Source organism: Anser cygnoides, chromosome 8 (assembly GCF_040182565.1).
Source record: "Anser cygnoides isolate HZ-2024a breed goose chromosome 8, Taihu_goose_T2T_genome, whole genome shotgun sequence".
Classification (NCBI taxonomy): Eukaryota; Metazoa; Chordata; class Aves; order Anseriformes; family Anatidae; genus Anser; species Anser cygnoides.
This window is the reverse complement of record NC_089880.1, coordinates 15335123-15352208: the sequence shown is the minus strand read 5'-3', so window position 1 is coordinate 15352208 and position 17086 is coordinate 15335123. Positions and strand designations below refer to the sequence as shown.

Genomic DNA, 17086 nt, shown 5'->3' with positions numbered 1-17086 from the left:
GAATGCAATCAATGTATGCAGGGCTACGGGGGAATCAGGCTCATTCAGCATGGGTTCATGAAAGGCAAGTCTTGCCTGACCAACCTCATCCCTTTCTATGACCAGGTGACCTGCTTTGTGGATGAAGGAAAGTCTGTGGATATAGTCTACCTAGACTCTGGCAAGGCCTTTGACACAGTCTCCCACAGTATTCTCCTGCAGAAGCTGGCAGCCCATGGCTTGGACAGGTATACTCTTTGCTGGTTTAAAAACTAGCTGGACAGTTGAGCCCCGAGAGTGGTGGTGAACAGAGTGAAATCCAGCTGGCGACCGGTCTCCAGTGGCGTTCCCCAGGGGCCGATGTTGAGGCCCATCCTTTTTAATATCTTTACTGATGTTTTGTATGAGGGAATTGACTGCACCCTCAGTAAGTTCGCAAACTTAAGTTGACAACACCAAGTTGGGGGGAAGTGTTGATCTGCCGGAGGGCAGAGAGGCTCTCCAGAGGGACCTGGACAGGATGGGTTGAGGGGCAGAGGCCAATGGGATGAGATTCAACATGGCTAAGAGCCGGGTCCTGCACTTTGACCACAACAACCCCATGCAGCAGTGCTACAGGCTTGGGGCAGAGTGGCTGGAAAGCTGTGCAGAGGAACAGGATCTGGGGGTGCTGGTTGCTGCTTGCCTGAACATGAGCCAGCAGTGTGCCCAGGTGGCCAAGAAGGCCAACGGCATCCTGGCCTGTATCAGGAATAGTGTAGCCAGCAGGACCAGGGAGGTGATTGTCCCCCTCTACTCTGCTCTGGTGAAGCCGCATCTCGAATACCGTGCTCAGTTTTGGGCCCCTCACTACAAGAAGGACACTGAGGCCCTGGAGCATGTCCAGAGCAGGGCTACGAAGCTGGTGAAGGGCCTGGAACTCAAGTCCTATGAGGAGCAGCTAGGGAACTGGGGTTGTTTAGTCTGGAGAAGAGGAGGCTCAGGGGAGACATTATTGCTCTCTCCAAATACTTGAAAGGAAGTTGTGGGGAGCTGGGGGTTGGTCTCTTCTCACAGATAACTAGTGGTAGGACTAGAAGGAATGGCCTCAAGTTGTGTCAGGGGAGGTTTAGTTTGGAAATGAGGAGACATTTCTTCTCAGAAAGCACAGTCAGGCTTTGGAATAGGTTGCCCACAGAAGTGGTAGAGTCACCATTCCTGGAGGTGTTCAAGGAAAGGTTGGTGTCCTGGTTCCAGTTAGGACAGAGTTAATTTTCCCTCATAGTAGCTGGTAGGGTGCTATGTTTTGGATTAGGATGAGAAGAGCGCTGATAACATGCTGATGTTTTAATTGTTGCAGAGCAGTGTTTACACCAGGCCAAGGACTTTTCGGCTTCTCGCTCTGTCCTGCCAGCGAGCAGGCTGGGGGTGCAGCAGGAGCTGGGAGGGGACAGACCCAGGACAGCTGACCCAAACTGGCCAAAGGGGTATTCCATACCATCTGACGTCATGCTAAACAATATATAGGGGTGGCTGGCCGGGGTGGGGGGGGCCGGCTGCTCGGGAATAGGCTGGGCATCGGTCAGCGGGTGGTGAGCAATTGCATTGTGCATCACTTGTTTTCTTACACATTATTATTGTTAATACTATTATCATTATCACTATTATTATTATTATTGTTATTATTATATTCCTTATATTCCTTATATTATTATATTCCTGTCTTAATAAACTGTCTTTATCTCAACTCACCGGCTTCACTTTCCCGTTTCTCTCCCCCATCCCAGAGAGGGAGGGGGGAGGGTGAGCGAACGGCTGTGTGGTGTTTAGCTGCCAGCCGGGTTAAACCACAACAGTTGGACATGGTGCTAAGGACATGGTTTAGTGGGTGATGGTGGTGGTAGGGTGGTGGTTGGACCTGATGATTTTGGTGGTCTTTTCCAACCATTATGATTCTATGATTCTAAGACCAAATCTGCCAAAAAAAAAAAAAAAGTTAGCTGAATTATTATACATACCTCGACAGTCTGGAGGAATGTGCTGAGAAGAACCTCATGGAATTCAACAAGAAAAGGGACAAGACCCACGTCTGGGATGGACCTGTCCCCTGGTGCAGGCTGTTCTTGCCTGATGACAGAGCAGCTCTGCAGAAAGGCCCTGGTGAACACCTCATTAAAAATTAACCAGCAATGCCCCACAGAAGTGATGAAGTCTATGAGACTACAGGGCTGTCAGGGCTGGAGCATTTGCCCTGGGAGGAGAAGCTTCTGGAGCAAGGCTTGGTCATTCTGGGGCACTGCAAGGCTGTACCATCTCCATCCTTGGGGTTTTTCAGGGTCAACTAGGTCAAATGCTGAGCAACCTTGTCTGATCCCAGTGCTGCCCCTGTGGAGGTTGGACCAGAGACTTCCTGAGGTCCACTCCTGCCTTCATCATTTATGGTTAGATGATACAAAGAAATCCACATAGTCCAGCACCGTGTTACAGGGAGACTCATGACAAATCTAGAACCAAAGGGAGCAGCACAGTATCCATGACTTTTCCACATTTTAATGCAGATGTATCTCAGGTGCTGATACTTTCTCTGTGGTCTTTCTATTTCAATTCTATTGCTTAGACACTTAACTCCATGACCGTCTGAAGAAGATTGTGCTTTCTGTTGAAATGATCATCTGTTGAGAGTTTTCTCCAGTGGAACATAGACTGCATAGGCAGGAATGAGACAACACAGGCAGCACTACCTACTCTCTGTTCTTTGGTTCAAATTGCTGTCACAACTGACAGTCTTTTAACAGCTTGTTTCAGTGCAGGTCAATGCTAAGGAGGAAGTCATGATATTCAACTTCATCACTAGTTTCTCACCTTCATGTCCAGAGATGTAAAGATCTATGAATAGCTGGGAAACAACCTCTGGATGTCAGACTGATTAATTAGTGAAGTTTGCATTCACCACTGGATACCAAGTGACCTGTCAGATTAATTGCCACTCCCTCAAAAAGCTATTTCTCTTCCAGTGCCTCTTTCCAGAGTCCCTACGATGTGCCTCATGCAACGTGGGGATCTCCCAAGAAGCAGTGTTAGGGATCATGGAAGAGGGAACATCCACTTTCTTTTTCTTTTAAAAAGATGGGATGAAAAACATATTCAATTTTTCTGAGTGTTTCAACTGATGGCCAGAAAAATGGAATCAGTTACTCATTAACAGCATTGAAGTAATCTTTAACAAAGTAAAAGGCAGAGTTTCCCAGTTATGTGACCAAAGTTAGAAACTGCCATCATTACAGTGTTATGGTATGCAATAACAATGTCAATAACTTAATAAAGAAGTTTAATTCTGAATATATGATTATTTCCAGTAATAACCTGGGTCTCATAGAATGGTTCAAATCTCGCCTTCTAAATAATTGAAAAAGTGGGAATCAAATCCTCTATTCCAGGTTTTATGCTAGGCCTTGTCAACATAAGACTGGACTCAAATGACAGCTTAATCATACGTTCTGGAAACAGTCTTGATTTCAGGCTCTCAGACTGCCTTTCTGACAGTATAGTGGTCACCAGAATTTGATTTAAATTATTGCAGATAGTAACCTGAAACGTACATAGTTCTGCCATGAGCTAAGTGTGCTTCTGCCCCCTTCCATGTTCTTTTTAAGGGTTTCTCCTTGCTACTAAAGCTCAATAGCTTCATCCATTTGTAGGCCACAGTGAAATTATAGTATCCCTTATCCCAGCTATATTTTATATTCCAGCCCTCTTTCAGTGTAATTCTGTACTTTTACATTGCATTCTTTTTCTTTTCTTTATGTTCATCTTTTTATTTTCTGTGGTGAATTTACTTTACTCTAATACTGCTTTTGCCTGAGTGAAAACAACGTTATTATGTTCTTCACAAGAAAAAGCTCTTGATTTTATTGAAAGGTTTTTTGAAAGCTGAAAACATTTAGTAGCTGAGTGGAAGCTGTTGGTATGTCAGTATTCAAGATTACAGACAGGCTGAATTCCTCCAAATGAGGTCAGAAGTTACACAGATATAAAGATACATTCATTTCTAGATTTTTCTGTTAAATTGTGTTTTTTCTCCAAAACAGGATAGGTTTGTACAGATGGCTATACAGACAAACCAAAGTTCACTCACCATATGAGATGAACATAAACAGTATAAAAGCAAACAGATCTCAGAATAAATATTAGACCTTTTCTTGTAATTTCAGTGAGAGCTGTTCAGGAGGTGATATGGATTTTCCCGTATTTTCAGAATTCAAGATTCCTGTGCCTCATCCTGAGACAGACAGAAGGATCTGTGGTGATGAGCAGGATGCTGATGTGTCTGTGAATCTAACAGCAGGTCTGCAGCAGGGTGACAGGTCAGCCATCCCACATGCCTGGGGTTGGTAGGGTATGGCAACCTGCACCAACACAACACATCCTGCTAGGTGTTGGAAAGACCATGCAGGCACCACCTGATCATCAAACCTAGTGAGGAGACCTTTGAGAGGAGAATAGTTTGGTATGACAGCTGGGCTTTAAGAGATGTAATAGTGGATATAATTGCTGGCAGGACCGGTTTCTTTTTTAAATTGGAAAAGCCAACTTTTTCACTGAAACAGGGAGCATTTAATCAATGGCAGAGATAGGCAATCTGCATCATTCGCAAATTCAAGACAAAAGTTACTTTTTTATCTGTAAAAAGACAGTTAGCAAATATGTATTAAGTTGATTGTCATGATTCAGTCAAATTATATAAGCAGATTTTCAGACAAGAGTAATTACAATTCCTTTGAATATTGTGTATGGGCTTCTATTTTAGATACAACATCTTTTAAAATTATGAAGAATATTCTTAATAAAATTGTATTTCCTGTGTCAGAAAAGATAGCATTCTGATGCAAGAATTACTGAAACCTAAAACACTGATTTTTTTTTAACCTGTTTTAAACATGATCAAGCAAAGTTTAGTTAAATACAACAGGCCACTAGAGCCAGAATGCTCAGACTCATCACCATCAAGAAAGTCTTTTAGTGATCTCTGGTTTAGCAATGTTGGAACTTTAATTAATCAATACTATGGTGCATAATGACCAGCTGCAACAACCTTTCTGAAAGGTACAGGTCCACAAAATTTCATTTTTGAGCCAGACATAACCATAACAATTAATAACCAACATTAACATTATAAAGCCTTTCAAGTGTTTGTATCCAACCTGTTAACTGAGCTAATTAGTGACATTCAAGAAAACTCTCAGACAACTGGGCTGTCCCAGTGCCCTTCACAACAGTTCTGCAGAGGCAAAACAATGTTTCTGTTTATGATGGAGATCTCTGTGAACAAGACTTATTCTTGTGCATTGTCGTAGCATCATAAGATAGAGAATTTTTATTAACTTTTTCCTGCCCACCCGCTAATATACACACGACCTCTAATACATAACTTTACCAATTAATGTTCTTACATTTTTTTTTTCCAGGCAGGCAGGCAGACAGATTATCCACAATCTCTTTGAAGTGACCACATGATGGGATTTCAGGAATGTATTTCACATCTACCAAAAGCCATTCTTGCATTATCTTAACCATATTAAGAATATAGATCAATTGGATCACAAGGAGGATGATTAGCAGAAACCACAAAGTGACAATTAAAAGAATGGCACATGTTTATCCTGAAGACAAGAAGAAATAAAAGGCTGTTGCAAAAAGGAATGCATTGTTTTCCAGGCCCATGGGACATGGACAAAGGGACATAAGGACAAAACGTAATGGACATAAACTGTCCTGAGGTACTTAAATAAGGTATCGGACAGACTTTGAGACATTCAAAGCTTCAATATGATCATATCATCAGATGCATTCCAGGGTCTCTTGTTTCTCCCTAGTAGAGCTTTTCCCAGTTTTAGTACCTTCTTTGAGACAGATGACAGCCAAATCCATGCCTTCTTTAAAGAAGTCTCATTATACTTAATGCTCTATAATCACATCTTCAAGAAATTTGAACCACTCCTTCCCTTTTTCTGATATTAGCAAGATATTTCCACGTAGATTGTTTTCAGTTTGTAGCTAGTTTACCAGTCCATAAAATACACAATAGTTTGCAGTAGAGATCTCATCTTTTTCCTTTTTCAAGGAAACATCCATAATTGCTAATATTAAATGTTGTCAGATTGAATGGTTCCTGACTAACAAATTCTGAGCTCAGCTTCTTTGTGCAGTGCAAACTTCATGCAGCTACTCTTTCCAGAACCAACTCCACGGCTGCCTGTGTTGCTATGTTATTTTCCATCTTGAAAAGTTGAGCAGAGAGCCACAGAGAGGAAAATTTAAATGAAAAAATTCCTAATGCAGTCTAGCTATGACATGATTACAACTAGGTTAAATGTATTAGTTCTCCACATATTACACTAGAGGTCATACAACATCTAATTTATTTCCTTGACTTTCACATTTCACACTCCCCTGAATGTAATTTCTTTCAGTTTTCCCTGCTGTCAGTAATTGGTGTGCCACACATCTCTTTTCTCCAACAGACTCAGTGTGATTATACTGGCACTGCATTCTGTGTATCTGTTAAGAACCAGGGACGAAACTTTCCCCCAGGCCTGGTTTCCATTTCTCTCTCATTTTCATTCATTTGTTAAGGGCATGAAGTCCTCATATATTTCACATTTAGAAAGGTTAGTACTTTCTTAAGAAGAAGAAGGAAAAAAAAAAATGCACAAAGTTGTCAATGGCTGAAGCTGTCTTTCAGACCTCACGTTTTATCTTGGCTTTCACTACCCCCTGCAATGTGTTGCTGTGTTTTCAGTGACGTCTCTTTTAACACAGATGGGAACTTGATCTCATCTTGTGATAAATGGTAGTGAGAGTGAAATGTAAGGTTTGGATTATTTTGTAAGCAGTTATAGGGAAAACGAAATATTGAAGAAGACGAGCTGAAACTTATTTCCTGATCTCAAAGTTTTTGTTGCCTTTGTTACATTCATTAACAGTTTCTCAGGGCCTGCTTCCACCTGTAGCAACCAATTTTATGATCATGAAAGTCTACTGAGTTCCAGTAAGTACATATTTCTTACATCTAGTTTAAAACATAGCAGAGACTCTAAATTATAATATCTTGAATAAAATCCATGCAGGTAGAGCCCCTGTCATTGTTACGCATCTTTAGGTGGTTCAGCCTGCCTGCAATGAAATATTTCTCTTTATAACTCTAACATTCCCTCATGTTAATTTTGTAATGGAAAAAAACAGGATCTCTTTGCACCTGACTTCTCTTTATCAATTTGAATAATTCACACTGTCCCTTGTATTTTAAAAACCTGTATTTTGTTTGTTCAGCATCTGACTGAAATTATTATTATCTTGCTTTCACATTTACAACTGTACATTATGTGAAAAAGACCTGCAGGTCAGTAGAAGGATAGGTTATAAGAAAGAGATGGAATCCATGGGGACATCTATTCCAGAATCCCTTTTTTCTTGGCAAACCCTCCTTTCCCCCATCCCTGCTGCTTTGTGCCAGCAACCCTCTCTGAACCTCATTCTGTGGACTTCTATAGTTGGGAGTTAGATAATAACAATTTTAAGCACGTGAATGACATGCAGTCTGCCCCTCCCCTCCCCTCCCCTCCCCCCCCCTCCCCTCCCCTCCCCTCCCCTCCCCTCCCCTCCCCTTCTCTTCTTCTCTATCCTCCCTTCCTGTAAGGTTTTGACACCATTTCCCCCAGAATTCTCCTGTAGAAACTGGCTGCTCAAGGCCTGGATGGGTGTATGCTTCATTAAATTAATGAAGTCAGGCCCAAAGTGTTGTGGTGAATAGAGATAAATTATGCTGGAGGCCAGTCACTAGTAGTGTACCCCAGGGCTCAGAACTGGGGCCAGGTCTCTTCAATATCTTTATCAGTAAGGACACAGAGATCGAGTGCACACTCAGTAAGTTTGCAGATGACACCAAGTTAGGCATGAGTTTTGATCTGCTCAGGGGTAGGAGGGCTCTGCAGAGGGGTCTGGATAGGCTGGGCCAATGGCCAGAGGCCAACAGCCTGAAGTTCAGCAAGGCCAAGAGCCGGGTGCTGCAGCTGGGGCACAACAACCCCATGCAGTGCTACAGGCTGGGGGAAGAGTGTCTGGAAAGCTGCCCATCAGGAAAGGCCCTGGGGGCACTGATTAATAGCTGGCTAAATATGAACAGGTGGTGTGCTCAGGTGGCCAGGAAGGCCAACGGCATTCTGTCTTGGATCAGAAATGGTGTGGCCGGAAGGACTAGGGCTAGGGAAGTGACTGTCTGTACTCAGCTCTGGTGGTGCCACACCTGGAGTACTGTGGTCAGTTTTGGGTTCCTCACTACAAGAAGGACATGAAATTTTGTGACATGTCATTATGTCATTATATAATATCTATAAATCAATCCTAGCAAGCCATTTGCTTAGATGACAGTTTTATGTGTGTGTGACAGAGTGAATCTAGAATCCTTTCGATGATGATTATTTATTTATTTATTTGTTTGTTTATTAAATAACAGTGAAGTACAGAGTGGAAAACATAATTTTGTAAAATGACAGCATTTTGGCCATTGAATCAATTAATTATTTTTAGAAGCAATATAGATGAATTTTCAACAATATATATAATGTAATTTAATTATAACAAGGAAGTTGGTTTTGCCTGACAGCCTTCTGGAGGGAAATGTGCTCATGTGCCCACAAAGCCAGCTGTCACACTTTTTCCCTCCTCCTATCTCAGACTGTGTAATATAGAATACTTTACTATAGCTAACATATTTCCAGAATCTCAAAGCAATTTGTCTGCAGTTTACTGAGAACTTTTCCAGGTTTTCCAGTTTGAAACAAGCAAACAAACAATAACAAAAATGCCAAAACATCTACAGGCCATTTTGCTGTTTTAAAGGGGTTTGTACAATCAGAAGGTGCTGCTTTAAAAGGCTTTCAATTGATTGCTTTAAATGTTTCAAAGTTAATAAGAGATATTGTTTCTTTGTCATTCTGCTTTTCTGGCAATTGTTGTATACATATATTTTATTGTCAAAATAGAGTTTTTAATAAGATTTTAAAAAATGTTTCTAAGACAGTCTTTTTCATCATACTGTGGAGAAAGAAAATTAACATTTATTTATTTATTTATTTATTTTTAAAGGAAGAAAATATTTTAAAGGAAGGTACTTGTTTTATTCTTTCATACTCAGATCATTTCCAACTTTTTAAAATACACAATTACCAAAAAATGAATTGGGCCAGATTCAACATCACTTTTCTCTAGTTTTACTTTAACTGTTGCTTTTAATATCAACACAAAGGCATAAAGCTAAACTAAGGCAGTACTAATTAAATTCTGATAGCCATATGGCGTAGTAAAAATGTCCATAGGGAAAGAGCTCTAAATTTATTTAGATAAATATATGTTTCCGCCCATCATCACACACAGGGTTATGACTATTCCTGATCCATGGCAGACATCTCATCATACTCATTGAGTTCTGAACATGTGAATTCAGGGTAGCCTGTGTCTCACACAGATCATAATGTCTTTAGCATTGTGCTTTTACTTCTTTATCTTTCTTGACATTGCTGGAGAAATCAGATCTGCAAAACAAGAATGCATAAGTAGTTTATTCCTCAGGTTGCTCAGTAGTTCATAGCACCCAAATTCATTCGTGGTGCAGCTCCATCTATTCCCAGTGAAATTAACTGTGGTGAATTTTGCCCAAAGTGTTTAAAAGCTTGAGGAGCCATTAATTTTTGTAAACTTTGGAGGCACTACCAAGATGATAAAGAGAGGATTTAGTGATATAATTTGGAAGGCAATGGATAAGAAACAAATTTAATTAAGGGCAATGGGAATGCATTACAGCAAAGGAAATTTGCCAGTAGATTGATTTAAAAACATATACATATTCTCAGTGCTCTGATCAATTTAACAGTTCAGTAGTCATCAGAACAATGTTGGATCCCACGGTTCAAAGCAATTAAATGCATGTGTTTCAAATACCACAAACATATAAACCAGAAACAGAAAATGGCACAGGTCTGTTTCATTACCAGGTGACTATAGTTTGACATTTTCTCTGGTGTGATGACAACGCCTGGCAAAACATGATAATGTTGCCATTTGATTGTATTATTAAATTGTTACCTCTGATACTCATTGCTTTGTTTTAAAGTCTGTTTAAAACTGATCTGACAAAATTCATTTAAATGCAGAATGTGATTTCAAGATCCTTAAATGTAAATCATATATATGTATATATACACACGCATGATATACATACATGTGTGTTTCCTTGGGTTGTTTTCTTTTCTTTTTTCTCCTTCTCTTCAGGTAAACTGAAATAATGAAGAAAGTAATACAATTTTTGAAGAGCTATATAAAGTGGAAGAATAATTAACAACATAAAAAATGCAGACTCCTATACTATATCATTAGATCAAAAATACTTTAAAACATATATGTATATCTATAGCTCCTAATCTAGGTCCTATTCCATAATGAATTAATATCATTGATTTCCCCATCTAGAAAGACTAGTAAAGGACAAACCAGACATACATGCTCTTGAGAGAAAATGTTGAATGGGGTGTTAAAAAATGAACGAATTAAAAAGGCTACTTACTAGAGACAGGCATAGAGAATTAACGAAGTGTGCTCACTACAGTCCATCAGTTATCACATTGTAGCTATCTGGTGATAAAATCAATATAAATGCCATCTGATAAACAACATTGCTTCCCTGGGAATTCTAACCTCAATATGTCATCATACAGGTATTTAAGGACTGGGCCAAACTGTAGAGAAAACTTAATGTGGCTCTGAGCTTGTAGCTTTGAAAAAAGATTTATTTATACAGCACATATCTGTGTAATACATTATCTTAACGCTTATCTTCTTGAGATGGATCAAGGAGGTTTTATAACCAAGACCTTCCCAACATGCTTCAGTCAAGTGTTCTGCTTTTAATACTGTTAGAAAAATATTTAAATATTAGGTGTTTTAAGAGTTGATTTTCTCTAATATATATTATTTTTCACTGCAAAAAGTGTTTCTGGAGCTGTACAACGAACTTGCTTTTTCATCCTCTCCTTTTTAAAAGTGTCATTTTGTGCAGACTAGTGACCCTGACATTATTCATAAGAAAAAAAAATCCCATCAGTATACATAGACTGAAGATGAATTTAAGGTAAAATCAGATTAAACTGGAACACAACATGTTTAGATAGAGAAAAACAATTTTTATTTGAATTTCTGCTTTGTGCTGATTTGAGAAGGGCATTGTTTGCAAAGGTCATTATAAGGTATTAAAAGGTATAAAGGTATTAAGGTTAAAGGCATTTGTGGGACAAAAAATAAGAAGAGCCCAAATGAACTCTTTATGTCTTCTAGCAAAGGCTATTATCTGTGTTGTGACCCTTTGAGACTCTAAGATAAAAAGAGACAGATATGAGCAAAAAGACCTGCTTATCTCAGATCTCATTGCCTTTAAAGTGTATAGTAATGAGTCAAATAAAGAAAAAAACAACATAAGAAATAACACTGTATATGATGGTTCTTAATGTTAACATATTCATTTGCAAACGTGACACCCATCTACAAGAAAGGCAAACATGATGCCCATCCACAAGAAGGGCCGGAGGGTAGATCTGGGAAACTACAGGCCTGTTCATTTGACTTCAGTGCCAGGGAAGCTCATGGAGCAGATTATCTTGTGTGTCATCACGTGTCTCTTGCAGGGCAACCAGGAAATCAGGCCCAGTCAGCATGGGTTTATGAAAGGCAGGTCCTGCTTGACGAACTTATTCTCCTTCTATGACGTGCTTAGTGGATGAGGGAAAGGCTGTGGATGTGGTCTACCTTGACTTCAGTAAGGCTTTTGACGCTATTTCCCACAGTATTCTCCTGAAGAAACTGGCTGCTCATGGCTTGGACTGGCATATGCTTCGTTGGGTTAAAAACTGGCTGGCTAGCCGGGCCCAAAGAGTCATGGTGAATAGAGTTCTTTCCAGCTGGAGGCCGGTCACTAGTGGAGTCCCCCAGGGCTCAGTACTAGGGCCAGTTCTCTTTAACATCTTTATTGATGATCTGGATGAGGGGATCGAGTACACCCTCAGTAAGTTTGCACATGACACCAAGTTAGGTGCATGTGTCGGTCTGCTTGAGGGTAGGAAGGCTCTACAGGACGATCTGGATAGGCTGGACCAATGGGCCACCTGTACGAAGTTCAACAAAGCCAAGTGCTGGGTCCTGCACCTGGGGCACAACAACCCCAAGCAGCGCTACAGGCTGGAAGATGAGTGGTTAGGAAGCTGCCTGGCAGAGAAGGACCTGGGAGTATTGGTTGATAGTCGGCTGAATATGAGCCAGCAGTGTCCTCAGGTGTCCAAGAACGCCAATGGCATCCTGGCTTGTATAAGAAACAGTGTGGCCAGCAGGGCTAGGGAAGTGATTGTCCCCCTGTACTCGGCTCTGGTGAGGCCGCACCTCGAGTACTGTGTTCAGTTTTGGTCCCCTCACTACAAGAAGGACATCGAGGTGCTCAAGCGAGTCCAGAGAAGGGCAACGAAGCTGGTGAGGGTCTGGAGAACAAGTCTTACAAGGAGCTGCTGAGGGAGCTGGGATTGTTCAGTCTGGAAAAGAGGAGGCTCAGGGGCGACCTTATCTCACTCTATAGATACCTTAAAGGAGGCTGTAACGAGGTGGAGGTTGGTTTATTCTCCCACGTGCCTGGTGACAGGACGAGGGGGAATGGGCTAAAGTTGCGCCAGGGGACATTTAGGTTGGATATTAGGAAGAACTTCTTTACCGAAAGGGTTGTTAGGCATTGGAATGGGCTGCCCAGGGAAGTGGTTGAGTCACCATCCCTGGAGGTCTTTAAAAGACGTTTAGATGTAGATTTAGTGATATGGTTTAGTGGAGGACTTGTTAGTGTTAGGTCAGAGGTTGGACTAGGTGATCTTGGAGGTCTCTTCCAACCTAGATGATTCTGTGATTCTGTGATTCTATATCACAGCCATTACAGAAAGCATAATGTATCTCTGATGACATATTGTGTTCTTGGTTGATACTGTGTCCTCTTCTCAGAGGTACGCTATGCTCTGCCCAGTTCTCCACTGCTGGTTCTCTCTCTGCCACTTGCATGACAGATGTGGCCCTTCTCCCTTCCCTGTGCCTTATCCTTTCTTCATGGGGGCCTCACTTCATGTCCTTCCAGATTGTCTTGTCCTTAGCCCAAATCAGGTTGTGCTAAAAAACTTGGTACCATATCCAATAAAGCTCAAAAAACGCACATCATTTTACATGGACATTTCAGAGTATCTTTTATGCCCTGATAGGTCAACTCATTTTCTGAGTCACCTGCCACAATTTTATTTTATCTCAGTGAAGCTAGAAACAACATAAATGGCAGAAATCTGCTTCAGAAGTCAATCTCATTAGGCTTTTAAACAAATTACTTTAAATCAAAGTTACATATTCATAGTAGATAGTGTATACATTTTACAGTTATATACAGTTTACAAGTTATACAGTAGTGGCCCTTCACAACAGCGAAATAAAGATGGGTAGGTAAATAAGGATCATTTTTATTTCCCATTGTGTTAGTACTTGCATTTGGGTTGTGTTCTCTATTCTCTTTTATGACTGGTTTAGGAATAATCTTAGAAGAAGAAGAAAAAAATGGTCCTTCCTCCTGAAACCTAGTCAACACCCTGTACTTTTTCTGCTGTATTTGTACTACCATACTATAATCATAGCACATAATTTTACCTACATATAGGTAACAATTATGTAATGTTTAATTCCTACATATGTTCTACTTTCTGAGTTTCTCCTTGCAATGTTTTTATATTGACAAAATATCCAATATTTTGTCTCAAAAAACTACTGTTATTGACTTATTCTTCTGGTAGCATTGGGCTATACTGTTCTGATGCATCTTGCCAGCTGAACCACCTAGATGATGGCCGAAAGAACATCCCACAAAAAGGTTTATATTCTTCACCTACCCAATTAGCAAAATACACAGAATTATAAAATCATGCACTGTGTGGTGGTTTTACTCATCGGGGCAGCTACTACACTACACCCACAGCCCCACTACAACTGCTCTCTCGCTCCCCCTCCTCAAAAGGCAAGGGGGAGAAAATATGATGAAAGGGGCTCAAGAGTTGAGATAATGACAGGGAGATCACTCAATAATTACCGTCACAGGCAAAACAGACTCAGCACAGGGAGTCTAATAAAATGTATTGCCTGTTACTTGCAAGCTTGAGCAGTGAGAAACAAACAAACAAACAAAAAACCAACCAAACAAACAAACAAAAAACACTAAAAATACCTTCACCCCAACCACCCTCTTCTATATCCTCCCTCCCGAGCGGTGCAGGGTAACGGGGGCTGTGGTCAGTCCGTGGTGGTTCATCTCTGCCTCTCCTTCACGGTCACTCTTCCCCCGCTTCAACATGGGGTCCCTCCCATGGGATGCCGTCCTTCCCAAACTGATCCTGTGTGGGCTTCCCACAGGCAGCAGCTCTTCAAGAACTTCTCCAAACATGGGTCTGTACCATGGGGTCCATCTGTGAGGAGCAAACTACACCAGCACGGGTCCCCTCCAGGCAGCACCTCTCCCCAGACCCCCTGTTCCTGCATGGGCTCCTCTCCATGGGCTGCAGCTCTGGCCTGGGGCCTGCTCCTGCGGGGGCTCTCCATGGGCTGCAGCTTCCTCCAGGCCACATCCACCTGCTCCACTGGGGGCTCCTCCATGGACTGCAGCGTGGAGATAATTCTGCTGTGGGACCCATGGGCTGCAGGGGGACAGCCAGCTCCACCAGGGGCCTCTTCACAGGCCGCAGGGGAACTTCTGCTGTGTGCCTGGAGCACCTTCTGCCCTCCTGCCCTCCTCCTTCTGCACTGACCTTGAGGTCTGCAGGTCTGGTTGTCACTCCTAGCTCTCCCAGCTACCATTGTTCAACAGTCTTTTTTTTTTCTTTTCTTTTTTTTTTTTATTTTTCCCTTTCATAAATAAACTCTCAAAGAGACATCAACATCACTTATCATCTTGGCTCTGGGCAGTGGCAGGTCCCTTTGGAGCCTGCTGAAACAGGCTCTAAGCTAACATGGGGCAGCTTATGGATTCTTCTCAAAGAAGCCACCCCCGCAGCCCCCCACTACAAAACCTTGCCACTTATCATAGAATCATAGAATGGCATGGTTTGGAAGAGACCTCGAGGATTATCTAGTTCCAACTCCCCTGCCATAGGCAGGAATGCCACCCACTATGTCAGGTTGCTCAGGGCTTCATCTAACCTGGTCTTGAACACCTCCAGGGATGGGGCAACATGTTCCAGTGCCTCACTACCCTCTGAGAGAAAAACTTCCTTCTAATGTCCAATCTAAATCTCCCCTCTTTTAGGTTAAAACCATTCCCCCTTGTCCTATCATTATCTACCCAAGTAAAGAGTCCTTCTCCATCCTTTTTATGACTCCTTTAAGTACTGAAAGGTTGTGATGAGGTCACACCTTCTCTTCTGTAGCCTGAACGACCCCAGCTCTTTCAGCCTATCTTTATAGGAGAGGAGCTCCAGCCCCTTAATCGTCTTTGTGGCCCTCCTCTGGACCCACTTTAACAGCTCCACAACTTTCTTGTGGTGGGGGATCCAGACCTGTGTGCAGTACTCCAAGTGGGGCCTCACCAGGACTGAGTAGAGGGGGACAATCACCTCCCTCAACCTGCCGGCCACTGCTTTTCTAAAGCAGCCCAGGATGCAGTTGGCCTTCTGGGATGCAAACGCACACTGCCGACTCATGTCGAGCTTTTCATCCATCAGAACGCCAAAGTACTTCTCTGCAGGGCAGGTCTCAATGAGTTCTTCTCCTAGTCTGTACTCCTGGGATTTCCCTGGCCCAGGTGCAGCACCCTGCCTATAGACTTGTTGAACCTCATTACATTCACGTGGGCCCACTTCTCAAGCTTGTCCAGGTACCTCTGGATGGCATCCCTTCCTTCTTTTGTATCAGCCACACCACTCAGCATGGTGTCATCTGCAAATTTGCTGAGGGTGCACTTGCTCCTACTGTCTATGTTGTTGAAGATATTAAACAATATACAAAAACCCAATACACACTGTAATGTAAACTAAAACAAAGAATCAGAAGTCCAACCTAGATGCAAATATTAGCTCTAGGTCGACTATCTTGGGAATCCTTGACACTATAAATAAAAGAGGGAGCATAAATTCCAACAAGACTGTGAAAAGTAGCTATGAAAGCAGGATTTTGTGAATGAATAGTGAAGTTTCTGAAGCTCAGTCATGCTGTGAGATGCTTAACTTCCTAGTGTGAGAGGAAGTCATTTAGCTGGGAGTGAGTTAACAAAGACATGCTTTCATAATTGGAATTTTAAATTGTTTCTCTTATTCTCAAATTATAATCATGCATGGAACCATTAGAGTGAAATATGTTCAGAACATGAGAAAGAAAGAGCTGGATGATTAGCATGTTTTCCCTTCAATGTATAGAGGCAGCAAAAGAAATACAGTGGGTTTTAAAAATTAGAGATAGAATCTTTGAGCGTAAAAAGAAAAAGGCTTTGAAGTATGAAACTTGCTTAAGAAAAATCCATTAGACATTTTTATGCTTAAATAAATAGTTTTACGTTTTCTGAATGTACTTTTTTTTGTCAAAAAAGACTCAAACTGAAGTTGCCCACAAATGCTTCTTAATTTAGTTGCTTTAGAACATTATTTTGCTACTAAACTAAAATTCAGCATACTTTTTTTTTTTTTTTTTGAGGAATAAAGGACATATTGCGAAGAATGAAAATCAACAGGAGCAAACATGTTTATGAACATTACTGATCACTTGATATATTAATAAGAGTCTTCATCCTCTGCTAATGTACTTTACAAACAACGAAAACATTCTTGTTAGGTCTAAGAACAAAGTAGGAATTTCCATTCAATTTCTATATATTCCAGAAAAGCTGAATACTCTGAAAATAGCACTGTCCCTTGTGCATCTGGCAGGACAAGCTGGCTTTACAGGATCGCTGATATAAAGTTGAGGACAAATTATCAGTGTAAAATCTGCTTATTTTAACAGGATGAAATCTTCCATTAGAAATTCTCTAGAA

The 17086-nt window shown here is 41.3% G+C and overlaps 1 long non-coding RNA gene across 1 annotated transcript in view; it reads right to left on the bottom strand.

The window, feature by feature from the left end:
• Positions 1-8381: 8381 nt before the first annotated feature.
• The window catches only part of LOC125183851 (uncharacterized), a 92015-nt gene continuing 83310 nt past the window's right edge, over positions 8382-17086 (bottom strand). The window contains exons 2-3 of the long non-coding RNA XR_007166524.2: positions 10235-10289; positions 8382-9548 (exon numbers count right to left, since the gene is read on the bottom strand). This is a non-coding gene — a long non-coding RNA (uncharacterized lncRNA). The remainder of the gene's footprint in view (positions 9549-10234; positions 10290-17086) is intronic.